General features: G+C 44.2%; 1 protein-coding gene and 1 pseudogene across 1 annotated transcript in view; both read right to left on the bottom strand.

Moving 5' to 3' along the window:
- Positions 1-14,336, bottom strand: part of Nubpl (nucleotide binding protein like) — a 212,567-nt gene that overhangs the window by 163,671 nt on the left and 34,560 nt on the right. The gene's annotated exons all lie outside the window — the stretch shown is intronic.
- Positions 2,791-6,316, bottom strand: LOC116905040 (annotated as a pseudogene).

Genomic DNA, 14,336 nt, shown 5'->3' with positions numbered 1-14,336 from the left:
TTTACGTATCCAGTCTGTTAGTCTATGTCTTTTTATTGGGGAATTGAGTCCATTACTGCTAAGAGATATTAAAGAATAGTGATTGTTGGTCCCTGTTATTTTTGTTGTTAGAGGTGGAATTATGTTTGTGTGTCTCTCTTCTTTTGGTTTCATTGCAAGATTAATTTCTTGCTTTTTCTAGGGTGTAGTTTCCCTCATGTTGAAGTTTTCCATCTATTATCCTTTGTAGGGTTGTAATTGTGGAAAAATATTGTGTAAATTTGGTTTTGTCGTGGAATATCTTGGTTTCTCCATCTATGTTAATTGAGCATTTTAGGGGTTGGGGATTTAGCTCAGTGGTGCTTGCCTAGCAAGCGCAAAGGCCCTGGGTTCGGTCCTCAGCTCCGGAAAAAAAAAAATGAGAGTTTTGTTGGTTATAGTAACCTGGGGTGGTATTTGTGTTCTCTTAGGCTCTGTATAACATCTGCCCAGAGTCTTCTGACTTTCATAGTCTCTGGTGAGAAGTCTGGTGTAATTCTAATAGGTCTGCCTTTATATGTTACTTGACCTTTTTGCCTTACTGCTTTTAATATTCTTTCTTTGTTTTGAGCGTTTGATGTTTTGACTATTATGTAGTGGGAGAAATTTCTTTTCTGGTCTAATCTATTTGGAGTTCTGTAGGCTTCTTGTATCTTTATGGGCATCTCTTTCTTTAGGTTAGGGAAGTTTTCTTCTATAATTTTGTTGAAGATATTTACTGCCCCTTTAGGTTGGGAGTCTTCACTCTCTTCTATACCTATTATCCTTAGGTTTGATCTTCTCATTGTTTCCTGAATTTCCTGGATGTTTTGGGCTAGGAGCTTTTTTTGTTTTACATTATCTTTGATGGTTGTGCCGATGTTTTCTATGGTATCTTCTGTCCCTGAGATTCTCTTTTCTATCTCTTGTATTCTGTTGGTGATGCTTGCATCTATGACTCCTGATCTCTTTCCTAGATTTTCTATCTCCAGGGTTGTCTCCCTTTGTGCTTTCTTTATTGTTTCTATTTCCATTTTAAAATCCTGGATGGTTTTGTTCAATTCCTGTTTTGTTGTGTTTTTCTATAATTCTTTAAGGGATTTTTGTGTTTCTTCTTTAAGGGCTTCCACTTATTTACTTGTGTTGTCCTGTATTTCTTTAAGGGAGTTATTTATGTCCTTCTTAAAGTCCTCTATCATCATCATAAGATGTGATTTTTAAATCCAAATCTGGCTTTTCCGGTGTGTTTAGATATCCAGTATTTGCTTTGGTTGTAGAACTGAGCTCTGATAATGCCAAATAGTCTTGGTTTCTGTTACTTAGGTTCCTACACTTGACTCTCACCATCAGGTTGTCTCTGGTGTTAGCTTGTCTTGCTGTCTCTCACAGCAGCTTGACCCTTCTGTAGGCCTGTGTGTCAGCATTCCTGTAGATCTGTTTTCTTTCAGTGGGACCTGGGAAGAGAGAGGTGCTCCTGGGTTTGTGTAACCTGAAGCCTCCAGGCGGGTTGCTTGGTGCAGAAGAGTTGGTCTTGCCTCTGTTTTCAGGTGTATAGGCACTCCTGGTGACTGGCTTTCAGCTCTCGGTGCAGGCAGAAACCCGAAAGGTCCTGCCCCTGACTTCTCGTAGGTCCCTGTGCCCAGAGGGCTCAGACGGCACTAGGCAATTTCCTCTTGGGTCAGGAACATGGGCAGAAAGTAGTTGTCTCCTCTGAGTTCTCAGGATTGTCCACACTTCTGAGGGTCCAGCTCTTTCTCCCACGGGATTTGGGTACAGGGAGCTGTGGGACTGGTTCAGTTCAGGTCAGGTCTGGGAGTGCGCAGAAACCAGCAGGTCCCTGTCCCTGACTGCTCCTATATTCCTGTATCCAGAAGGCACTATGCAGGTTCCTCTTGGGCCAGGAATATAAGCAGAAGTGGTGGTCTCATCTGAGATCTCAGGATTGTCTGCACTTCTGGGAGTTTAGCTCTCTTCACTCTTTGGGTGCAGGGAGCTGTGGGACTGGTTCAGTTTAGTTCCATCCACAGCCAGCCACCAATAGATTTTCAAGTTTTCTTCAAAATGTAGGTATGCATCATCTACTGTATCTTCTAGAAGAAAACCAGACCTTACTCACGAACCACAGTCCAATAAACAAATCAGGACTTGCCTTCACACTTGCTGTGGTAAGAACAGATTTTATATACAGGAATATAATGGCTAACATATATGGCTGTTACACATACACAAAAATAAAAGGGACACCATGATTACAAGGTTTAGAATTTACATTCGTCACTTACTACTTGCCATAATACCACTCTGGTACTGTCCCTAATATGATAAGGAAGAAGAGAAACTAACACTCGCAGTGACCATGTTTCGTCTTAATTGTATTATGTTTTCTTTCTTATGACAAAGCAGAATTAAAATCAACAAGCCAAACCACATCAATCTCCACCAAAATCATAGCACAATCCAATTACAACAAAACTTAAACAGTGGACACATTTTCTCAGCAAGTTGCATTTATGCCTATTTGTACACACACACACACACACACACACAAACGGAGGAGGACAGATGCTGAGAAGGACCTGAGGGAGAAAAGAGAGGACAGAAAGCAATGTAATTCTATTTCAATTCAAAATATATTTTTAAAAATTTTGAAAGAAGGATATATCAGCTAATTTTTAAAGAGTTTATAGAAATTCTTTATTATTACACAAAGATAGACTCTCTTTTCCCCTCTGTTTATGTGACCCCACTCTGGTCTCTGTTTAGAGGGGAGGCAGGAAGCTCCCAAGCCTCTCCCCTCTCCCTCCATGAAGGGACCTGTAAGCTGGGTGGAGCTGGCAGGGTCATTCCCCTCCAGGGCTCCACTACTGATGCCTGCTCACCCCCCACACCTGTCTCTGCCATCTGCTCATGTGCCAGGTCATCTCAGGGGCCTACTCATTAGCTTAGCAGGCAAAGGGCAGGAAAGAGCAGTGGCCCCACTGCTGCCACCCTCTCTCTCATAGGGGCCAGGCCAGGGTAGTGAGGGCTGTGGATACTGGGAGGGTGCAGTGTTGATGTGGACTTGGAGCTGGTGGCTTCATTTTCTCTGGCCCAGTAGAACTTTGGTGATGAAGGTGACAATGGCACTTGAAGGTTGGTCTGGGTCAAGCTCCGCAAAGAGTTGACACACATTTTCCCAGGGACTTCCTGGCTTCTTGGCCACAAAACCAAAGATCTAAGTGGTGGTCCCGTCTGGGTTGGTCCATCTGCGGTCCTGGGGGTCAGTGCTAGAGGTGGTGATGCTGTTCACTGGGTAATGGCAGTGAAAGAAGACCTTTCTCTGGTTGTCTGTCAGTGTGATGATGCCTTGAGCTGAGTCCTTGAAATGGACAATGGCTGGCACTGGGACAGGGCTACAGCTCAGAGCTGCAGAGCTGGCCCTGGCCACGGCTTGAGGGCCAGTCAATGACTCCAACAAGGTCAGGTAGGGCACTGCAGGCTGCTCCTTGGCATGAGATCTGCTGCCATGCTCATGTTGGTGGGCGCTGGGGCCTCTGAGGTTTCCTCCAGAGGATCTTTACTAGGAATTCACAGACAGCAGGGCAGGGAGATGGGAGAGATGGGGTGCTGAAAGGCCAGGGCAGACAGGCTTCCAAAATAGGGCTCAGTGGGGCAACCCTTGATCTTCACGCCTTTGGGCCCAGTCTCAATAAGGAAATGGCAGACCAGCTGTTCTGAGGAGTCCCCTTTCCATGGCTGGGCGCTGGGTGGGGGTGTGACCACTTTGAGGGCTGGACCATAGGCTCCCTGGAAAGAGTAACTGTCTCTGATCAGGAAGGCCCCATGATCCTTGTCTTTCAGCAGGGCAATGGCTTGGTCTTGGGAAAGATGTGGCTTGTACCAGAACTTTGATGTCTCCTGGACAAACTTGACACTGCTTTGGTTCTCTTGTAAAGGGTGCTCTGGGGGTTGGGTGACATCTGGGAGAGGAGATACAAAGGTGACAAGCTGATTGGTGCCTCTGGCTGGTGGTGATGGCTCCTGCCCAGACCCAGGCAGGTGTCGCTTTTCAGGAAGTGGAGACTGAGTGGGACCATTGGCCTGTAGGAGGTAACCAGGGGGAAGGCAGGGGTGGGTGAGCTCTGGGGTGGTTCTGGGCTGTCCACAAGCATCTGGGTAGGCACAGGAGTAAGAGGGGAGCCATCTGGGCTGTCTAAGGGGCCCTGGGGGCATTGCCATGGGGCATGGCAGAGTCCAGGCAGGGTAGTTGGTACGGGGCTCCAAGGACTGACACTGTTGGTGTGGCCCCCTGGGCTCCCTTCTTGAGGCCAGCCATTGGGTGAGCTGGGTGCAGAGGTCTGGGAGAAGGGGCTAGGGTCCGTGGCTCAGCCTGCTGCTTGCCAACAGCTCAGGAGTCTTTTCAGTGACTCCCTATACAACAGAGGGCAAGGCCTCGCCAGGACTCAGTCTCTGAGTGGGTGCCAAAGAGGGAGACCTGGCGGTGTCTTGCTGTTGGGTGCTCTCCTTGCCCTGAACTGGGCTACTGGTGTGCAAGGGTGTGGAGGGACTGGACAGCTCTGAAGAGGCACTGCATTGGGCATCTCCAGGAGAACAAGGCAGTGTGCTGTGTCCACTGGAGCCATCCCTCCAGGATGGTTCAGGGGACTCTGTAGAAGCCAAGGGTTCTGCTGAGGCCTGGGGTCCAGGAAGTGAGTACTTGTCTCTCCCATCCTCCGCAGGAACCTCATAACCCAGCTTCCTGGATTGCAGGTAGGGTAGACTTCCCAGGGACACAGAACCAGCCCGTGGTGAGTGGGTACCAGGGCTGGGGTACACTCTGCCTTCGCTTGGGGACCCACAACTGTGAGGTGCCTGGCCATATGCTGGGCAGTAGCTGGGAACTGATCCTCCATAGCCACAGGCTACCAGGGCAGGGTATCCTGGATGCCCATACCTGCCTTCAAGGCACATGGCATAGACACAGCCCTCATGCCCTTCCTCACCCACCTTGGGTGGCTTCAGGCAGCCATAGTCAGGCACTGGAGCACGGTGATGCCCACAGGCAGGCACCAGCAGAGGTGTCCAGGCCAGGGGATTCTGCTGTGTGTTCTGTGGTGAGTGTGGATGAGTGGCCGGAGTCACTACCGACAGAGAGCATCGGGGGTGGGGGACACACTGCACCTGGGCATAAGGACTGCCATCCAGGGGGCCTCTTGTGTGGGCCAAGGAGCCGTCCACACTGTCCTCATGGTGCTGGTTGAAGTTTTCATAGGAGTCCCAGTGTACAGCAGGCTCTGTCGTGTTGTAATCCACTGAGACAGAGGGATCATTCCGTGGGGTGTTGTCTTTGACCTTCTTAGGGCTGGAGGAGAAGACAAACTCCACTGAGGCTTGGAAAGGGAACTGCTCATCAGCCCAGGCCTTATCTAGCTGGTCCTTGGGGAAGTTGAGCCGTGGCCCATGGATGGTGCATGTGTGGAACTGAACTCGGAACACGAGGGTCCTGTCTATCCCCCGACTACCCTTGTGGTAGCAGGTTACCATGACGTCGCCTTTGAGGAGAAGAGTCGGCTCCAGGCTGATGCAAAGCTGCCAGGGCCCTGGACCTGCGATGCAGTAGACTCCAGATTTGGAGACCGGCTGCATAGACTGGTAGGTCTTGAGGAAGGGCTGGAAGCCTGTGTTGGGCTCAAAGGCTGGCAGCACGGCACAAATACATAGTGCAGGAATAGAGGACTGCTGTTCATTCTGATGGAGTCAGACAGCAGCCCACTGAAATAGCCAACAGAGCGGTGCTGGGAGGGCTGCAGTTCCATGGCCGCCTTGTCCTCACAGAATTTCCTCATGGTGAGGGTTGCCAGGGCTTGGTCTGCCCCTGTAGAGATCTTGCTATAGTGCATATAGGCAGAGACGATGACTCCAAGCTTGCCTTTGCTTCCCTTGCAGTATAACACAACCACGTGCTGAGGGTTGGCACTGAGCCACGTCTCCATGGCTTTGCTGATGGAACACAACTTGTCCAGAGGTGGGGCATGTAATTCGGGCCAGCCAAAGTCGTGCACCTTGGGGTTCAGGCGGGTCAGGTCATGCCGATTCTCTGAAAGGTTGAAGAGAAGGTATTTGTCTCGGTGCTGGATTGAAGCACATAGGCCAGCTCTTGCAAGTGGCCTCAGTGTCGCTGCTCGTCTGGTCGTGCAGGAAAACCTGCGGCCAAGATCCACTCTGTTACATAGGTGAGGTCCAAGTCCCAGCGACGCTCCATGAGCGGATCCAGGCTGAAGCTCCTTGGTAGAGTATTGCGTTGCTTTGAGTGGTTCAGAGACTTGGTGGACCCCAGATGTTCTATGTGCCAAACTGGACAACTAATTTTTATTTTTTTCTTTTATTTCTTGAGATTGTGCTACCTTTTCTCAAAAAGTCACCTCATAAATATTTTAATCCTTGTGGATCGTATAATCTCTACAGCAGCTACTCAATATTACTACTGGAGTAATATTAGACTGGAACATCAACAGCTGCCTAAACAACAGGGAAGGGAGTCAGCATAGCTGTATTCCAATAAAACTTTACACAGGCACACAGACACATGCACACACACATGCACACACATATGCACATGTCAAAGACTTGACTCACAGATTATAGGTTTCCAACATCCAATCTAAAATAAAGTTTTTATGACCAAGTTAATCAACAAAGTACCAACTTACCCTTAGTAGAGTCAAGAGTAAGCAGCTCTTTTATTTTTCTTCTTTTTTTTTGAAATTATAATATAATTATATAATTTCTCTCTTCCCTCTTCTCCCTACAAATACTCCCATACAGCCCTCCTTTCTCTCTTTCAAACCCATGGCCTCTTTTCTCACTAACGCTATCGCATGCATATATGTATTTACAACATATAACCTGTGGCGTTATGTATGTCTTCAGGGCTGACCAGCTGGCACTGGACAGCCAATTATGGTGCTCTTCCTAGCTTTCCTCAGTTGCCTGGCTCTCCATGTAGGGCTTTTCTTTATGGGCTTTTCCTGTCCAGTTTGGCAAGTTCATGGGAGTTGTCCTTGTTCAACTCACAGTTGGGGAATCATGTTGGTGAGACTTACTGAGTACAGCTTCTGAGGTTACCAGGAGACACAATCTCACATTAAACTCTGATCCTCTGGCCCTTACAATTTTGTACTCCCTCATTCACAATGTTCCCTGAGCCTAAGCTATGGGGCTTTGTGTAGATGTAGCCATTGAGACTGGGATTCACAACTCTGCATTTTGATTAGTTGTGGCTTTATTACTGGTCTCCATCTTTTGAAAAGAGATGTTTTCTTGACGAAATGTAAGGACTTGTAGACTACAGTTCATCATTGAAAGAACTCAAGCAAGAACCAGGAGCAGAAACTACAGCAGAGAACATGAAGGCACTGTGCCTTCTAGCTTACGTCCATGGCTTGCTCGGACACCTTCCCAGGCCTACCTACCCAAGGCTGGCATGCCCACAGGCTAAGCAGTGGAGACGGTTTCTCAGGTGAAGTCCCTGTTTCCCAGGTGTGTCAAGCTGACAGCTGAAGCCAACTATGACAACTGTTAGGTAGGCTTCTATTTTAAATATCTAGTCCTTAATTTAAATTTAAATTCCAAGGCAATTCTATACTATAGAAAAATAGATGAGCAGGGCAGGTTACAAATAAATTGCATGTGACAGTGTTCAGCTAAGTCTCAAATATTTTTCCACCTCTTTCTTCCCAAAATAATTATAGTCAAGAAAGCTTCAATTAGGATTTTCTTTATCTTTCATTTTGACTCAAAAGAAAGAATCACAACAGACACCTTATAAATGCACAGCAAAAAAAAAAAAAATCACTATCAGCAAAAGCAATTGCAAGCTTACTACTAAAAAACCTAATTGTCGTCGTTTTCATCATAAGCTCAGCTAAATATACTGTCATCTAATAATGTACTCTTTTTCTGAGTCTCCTGCAGGTCTCAATACCTAGCAGGTAACATAAGATAGACCAAACCCAAGATACCATTTAGATTTTTGGATTGTTCCTTTATAATATATACCAACCTGTGAAAGCTGCAAACGATGGCAAAATTATTCAGAGTGATTATACTGTTTCGTTACTACTGCATGAAGGCTACAATTTGAGAGCTTACACGTCCTGCTTTTTTGTGTGTTGAATTTCAAAGGCAGCAACAACAGTCCTGCTACTGCTTTGTTCTCCCAGCAGAATTTACCCTGAAGACTGTAAAGGTTCTGACATGTTCCTTTCATCCCTCTTGTCTACTAATGTAACCCATCAAAACAACAGCTGAGCGCACTCCCACCCAATTATTCCTAAATAAATATTCCTTTCAGACTCCCCTTACGCTTGTCCTTTCGACAGACATACCCAGCTAAGATTCCCATGATTCCCTGCATGTTATAATCAAAGTAATCTTAGACTGGTAATTGGTATTATTCAATTTGGAATTGATCCAAGCCTCTTCTTTCTTGTCTTTCTGCCTATCTTTGAATCAAGCTGTCATTCAAAAGAATTTCAGTCTCTCACTAGAAAAAAAAGCATGAGTCCTGATTCTGTTAGCTGGGATTAAGTAAGAATCTGACTGTCAGAAGAACTAATGGTTGAACAGAGACCAGTTTCCTATTGCTTATCAAGGGATATCTAAATCTCCGTGTTCAATCAAGAAAGGAGCAAGGGCATTGTGAAGGACAAGGTCTGCCCAACAGGATAAAGCACAACCGAAGATGCCTGATGGAATACCGAAGTCTTAACGGACAACGTCATTGGTTAAGAAAGCTGAAAAAGCAACAAGAAGAAAAGGATCATTTCTAACTTGAAACTTTATTTTTAGAGCAGAAACAAACCTAAGGGATTACCTTTGTCTTCTGAAGAAACTGATGGTCTGTCAAGATGGCTCAGTGGGGAGAGGCAGATATAAACATGTAGCTATATACACATAGATATAGATATAAAGATATATAGATATAGATAGATATAGGTGCCATTATCTTTTATCATTGATACTCTCAGATAGACTCCCCCTCTGCAGTTTCTTAAACACAGCACACTTCAGCCTAAGGACTTTCACAGCTGCTACGCCTCTGGCCTGAAATCCTGCACCTCAGTCCTCTACCATCCAGCTCTCAACCTCATCTCCACTAACTTACTTCATGCATTGAACATGACTTTCACTGGCCACCCTAAAATCATAATGCCCATAATACACTTGGCTTTCCTTATTCTCTTTCAGTTTTTCTTTGTTCTTAGTGACTGTATGAATAGTCAACATTGCACCTTCACTTGGTTACTACATTTCTCCCAGGAGAAAGTAAAATACAATCAAAGTGGGTGATTTTGCATGTTTTGTTTGCCACTGTTCACACAGGATATGAAACAATAGGCACTCATGAAGATCCCTTATTCAATCCCATGAATCCTGATGTAATCAGTTGAAGATACCCAAAGTACTTACATAGATAACTAGTTTAGGCTATAGGGTGAACAGAGTGTGAAAGGCAGAAATGCGCTTAGTACAGGAAAAGAGAGAAAGGTCTGCTGTAAGATCTAAGCCACGGAGCCAAAAGGACCACAGTAATAATAACTCAAAGACATCAAAAGTCTCCTTGTAGAGGTCTGTCTCTTTAAATGTATGTATGTTTGGTTTTCTGCTTGTGACAGGATCTCAATATGTAGCCCAAACTGGTCTAGAATTCACTCTGTATACTCATCTGGCCTAGAGTGCTCAGTCCTCTTGTTCTGACCTCCTGAGAACAAAGATTGTAGGTATGTGCCAACATGCCAAGTTTTGAATAAGTTTTTTTTCCATCTTTATTAAATTGGGTATTTCTTATTTACATTTTAAATGTTATTCCCCTTTCCCGGTTTCCATGCCAACATCCCCTAACCTCTCCCCCTCCCATTCTATATGGATGCTCCCCTCCAAATCCTCCCCCCATTACTGCCCTCTCCCCCCAAGAATCCCATTCACTGGGGGTTCAGCCTTGGCAGGACCAAGGACTTCCCCTTCCACTGGTGCTCTTACTAGGCTATTCATTGCTACCTATGAGGTTGGAGCCCAGGGTCAGTCCATGTATAGTCTTTGGGTAGTGGCTTAGTCCCTGGAAGCTCTGGTTGGTTGGCATTGTTGTACATATGGGGTCTCAAGCCCCTTCAGCTCTTTCAGTTCTTTCTCTGATTCCTTCAACGGGGGTCCCGTTCTCAGTTCAGTGGTTTGCTGCTGGCATTCGCCTCTGTATTTGCTGTATTCTGGCTGTTGAGTAAGTTTTTAAGGTAGTGAACATTTTGTCACATGTGTAGTCAATAAACATGGTATAAAACACATGTTAGTGCTAAACTAGAAAGTAGAGTCTGTGGTAACCAGGAGGATAGGCTTCTGAGCAGGCCTGTTGAGGGGTTATCTTGACTGTACTAATTGAGTGATAAGTCTCACCTAACGTGGGTGGCATCAATCCCTGGCTGGGATCCTGGCCACGTGAATGGAGAAAGGGTGATGAGCAACAACACGCATTCCTCATTCTCTGCTTCATGATTATGGATGCGATGTGACCCACTGCTCCCTGCTTCTCCTGCCTTCCATGATGGCCTGTACCCTTGAAATGTGAGCCGTAATAAACGCCTGTTCTCTTACATTGCTTTTGACAGAGTATTTTATCACAGCAACAAGAAATAAGGTAAGAAGGTGCCATATGTTTGTGTTTGCCACATCTGGCAGTACTACCCAGTACTCTCACCAGAGAAGCCAGAATGATTCCATTAAAGCTGGGTCACATTATTCTGTTCATGCCCTTCATTGCACCACTCTCCTCGTGGCATTCTTGTAAGGGCGAATGCCCTCACTGCCTTTCACAAGGCCTCACATCATCTAGCCTAATCTCAACCCAGTGCCTGCTCCTATGGATTTTCACTACTCACCTATCTAGAGGCCACAGAAGCCTTCCCACTGTTTCTTGAAGAGCATGCCCTAGCCTGTGACTAGCTAGCTAGTCCTCCTGGCATAGTCTCTCTAATATGGCACACTCGGTCACTTCCTTCCCAATGAATCAGTCTCATGGACTTACCTTTCCCTGATCTCAAGCTACCATTTTGCCCTCTGACAGACTACTAATCCCTAACTGTGAGGGCAGAGCTATGCATGTCTGAGCGAGTGAGTGAGGCTGTGAATGAATAAGCGTCCATTTGTCCCTCACTGAAACCTTAAGAGTGAACTGCTATATAACTTCTAAGATCCCCCACCCAGGTTTTGAGAGTCGATGAGTTCATGTGATTGCCCCCCCCCTATAATTCTATGATAATGTGTTAAGACGGAGGACTCAAAAACCAGGCAATACATGCAAACTTTAGCCTGCTATTAGCCAAGCATGGTGGTACATGTCTGCAACCCTAGCAGTCAGGAGGCTTGGGCAAGAAGCTCATAAGTTCAAGGCCAGCCATGGCTACAAAGTTATTTCTAAACCAGTTCATTCCGGGAAACTACCAGCCTGAAATGGGCTTGAAATGGGACACAGCATCGGACACTGCTTTAAAGACTGATGGTCTCCAGAAGAGTTTTAAAGACTGACGGTCTCTGGCTTTCTGGCTCTCTAAATATGCTTTTGCTGATAACTTCTAAAAGGTTCTACAAACTTCCTTGCTTATTCTATGGCTAAAAAAAAATGCTAGCTTCTTTTCACATTAACTGTGTGCTTTATTAAGCATTATAACTCTCTGTGCTTTATTTAACTCTTTACTCTTAAATAAGTGCTAGGGAAACTTAACTCTTTCTTACTGTTCTGTGCTTCATTAAGTGCTAATATCTAGCAATTAACACATACTGTTTTAGCAGCAGGGAGTTGAGTGAAAGGATTTATTGCTGGTCTTCCTTTTTCTATGAATCAGCCAGATGCCTCTCTGGCTAAGCTGGTTAACTCTTTGTGACCCAGAGAGGAAGGAAAGGAAAATAATTAAGATGCTTTATACAGGCAAATATGCAGAGACACATATTCATTCAAACATTCATACACCCACACACACAAACACATAGACAAACAAAAATACACATTTAGATGGATGGATGGATGGGTGGATGGATAGATGGATGGATGGATGAGGCAAAGCTCCCCAAGCCAAACCATTCAACCAACAACTCTATTTCTTTTTTCTGTTCTTTTTATACCTTCTTAGATAAAAAGTTCTTTAGAAAATTACCTCATAGATAAAATGGGAGTTACAGGAGACTGTAATATTAAGTTCAAAGCAGTGTTTCATTACAATATACTCAATTAAAAGTTCAAAGCAACAGTTTGTCCATGGCCTTGCCTTATCATAGTGCACACCTGTGACTTTACCTTTGAACCTAAATGTTCTTCCTTGAACACAAAATTGTCCCAAGTCTATTTCTCTTTTTAGTGTAATTATGAAAGTTTATTGTATTTCTTATTATGCAGCCTTTACTTAATATTCTGATAAGTGGGCACATTCTATTCTTGATTCTAAGTTTATTACATCTTTCTAGCAACTAAGATCATCTCTAAAAATTTCTTCCTAAAATTATTTGAATCAAATCAGGAATTCTATAGAATCATTATCTATTTGTCTATATAGCATTACTATAAGATAGTACATCTTCATAGGTCTATAGAAATCTGCTCAAAGAGATGGGCCAATACCTAGTGATTGTGAAGTATTTAATAATAACAGGAAAAGCATATTAATATCAGGAGTCTTTCCTCAGATATAGTCTCCTCGGCCTTGCCTAGAGAAACAAATCTGTTGTAGATTTTAGTCCATGTGTGGAAGCAGCTCAGAAAGATCACCTGCTAGTTTTTAGCTCCTCTAAGATGGCTCTTGGCAAGTTCTGACTATTCAGTAAAGCCCTATCACAAACCCAAACCTCCCCTAGCAAATACACTGTAGGTATGGGTGTGTATGGGTGTGTATTTTGGTATTAAAGAAAAGGCTATATAAGTGTTCTAAAGCTTATCTTAATCCTAGTACTATAAGGTTAAGGTAGAAAGATCATGAGTTCAATGCCAGTCTAGACTAAAAGAGCAAGATTCTGCTTAAAATACAAATAAGAGGAAAAAGATTTTAAGTGGGTTAGAATACGCATAACTACCACATTCTTCCCAAGAGACTCTTCTGTGAACTTCCATTCCCTGGGAGCTCCCATGCTAGAACTCTGTGGGAGAGCAGCTAGTGGGAACAGTGGGCTGATAGAGAAACAGGACAGGATGGTATATGCCATCTAAAGCTTTGAAAACTAAAGCCACACATGGAATAAAAAAGCTAATTAAAAAGAGAGATTGTAAATCTGCTAATTGGCAAAATAAGGGTATAATAGGGTTTCCAACATAACAGGGCTACAGAAGTTTGTTTTGCTATGTTTATCCTTTATGGAACAAGATTATATAAAAACAAGAAACTGCCTGCAGTCCCACATTTTTACTTAAGAAGTAATAGAGAGATACATTAACTAGATTAAGAAAAATCTTAGATCCTTGGCCTGTGTTTTTTTTTTAAAGCACTAATGTGCTTAGTCAGTAAAGTTTTAATATGCGAGAAAAATTAGAGGCTTTTTATCTCCATGGTAATGCTTATAAAATACAGGAAAAGATGCCTACAGACACTAAGCTCTAAAAATAGCATTCAACGTGATGGTGAAATCAACTAATCTTCTTGTTGCCAGATTCTCAGCCTGGAAACCTAAAATGAAACTAAACACTAGAACCTTTCCAAAGAGGTAAAGTACTCCAACTAAGACACCACCAAGCTCTGGAGAAGCCTTATCTAACTGCAGTGCCAGGAGCAACCTGCAAATTCTGATTGCAGATCCTGCACAGAAACAGGAATCACAGACCCACAGGACAAGTAACTACTCTTGAGACAAAACTGCAGCTCCGGGGAATCATGTGCTCACTCCCTCCCTCTGGATCAGGCTTCCAACAGTGTCCTTCACACTCCTCATAGAGAGGAGAGGGAGGAAGATAACTTACTGAGGAAAGTGTTTCTGAGGAAAAGTGAATTGGTGAGAACCAACTTACAAAGTAAGAACAATTAAAAGGAGAAATTATTTTTTGAGAAAAATCCAGGTAAGCTCGTATTAAGGTCAGCTAATGAAACTCTGCTCATAGTGTTGCCACCTACAGGTAGTTAAGAAAACAAAAAAATCTATTAAATGTAAATTTCAGGTAATTTCTCTAACTCAAAAGCCAATTCGGCAACTTCCTAGAACAAAGACAATCAGTTACTGCAACAAGCTGCACTTTATCAAAAGAAATGTAAAAGATGGCCCAAAAGGGACAAAGCAGGACGCACCATCTCACAGTTTCTCACAGTCCTTCGAAACAAAGTTGCTACTGCTTC

Source organism: Rattus rattus, chromosome 7 (assembly GCF_011064425.1).
Source record: "Rattus rattus isolate New Zealand chromosome 7, Rrattus_CSIRO_v1, whole genome shotgun sequence".
Lineage (NCBI taxonomy): Eukaryota > Metazoa > Chordata > Mammalia > Rodentia > Muridae > Rattus > Rattus rattus.
This window is presented reverse-complemented; position numbering and strand designations above follow the sequence as displayed.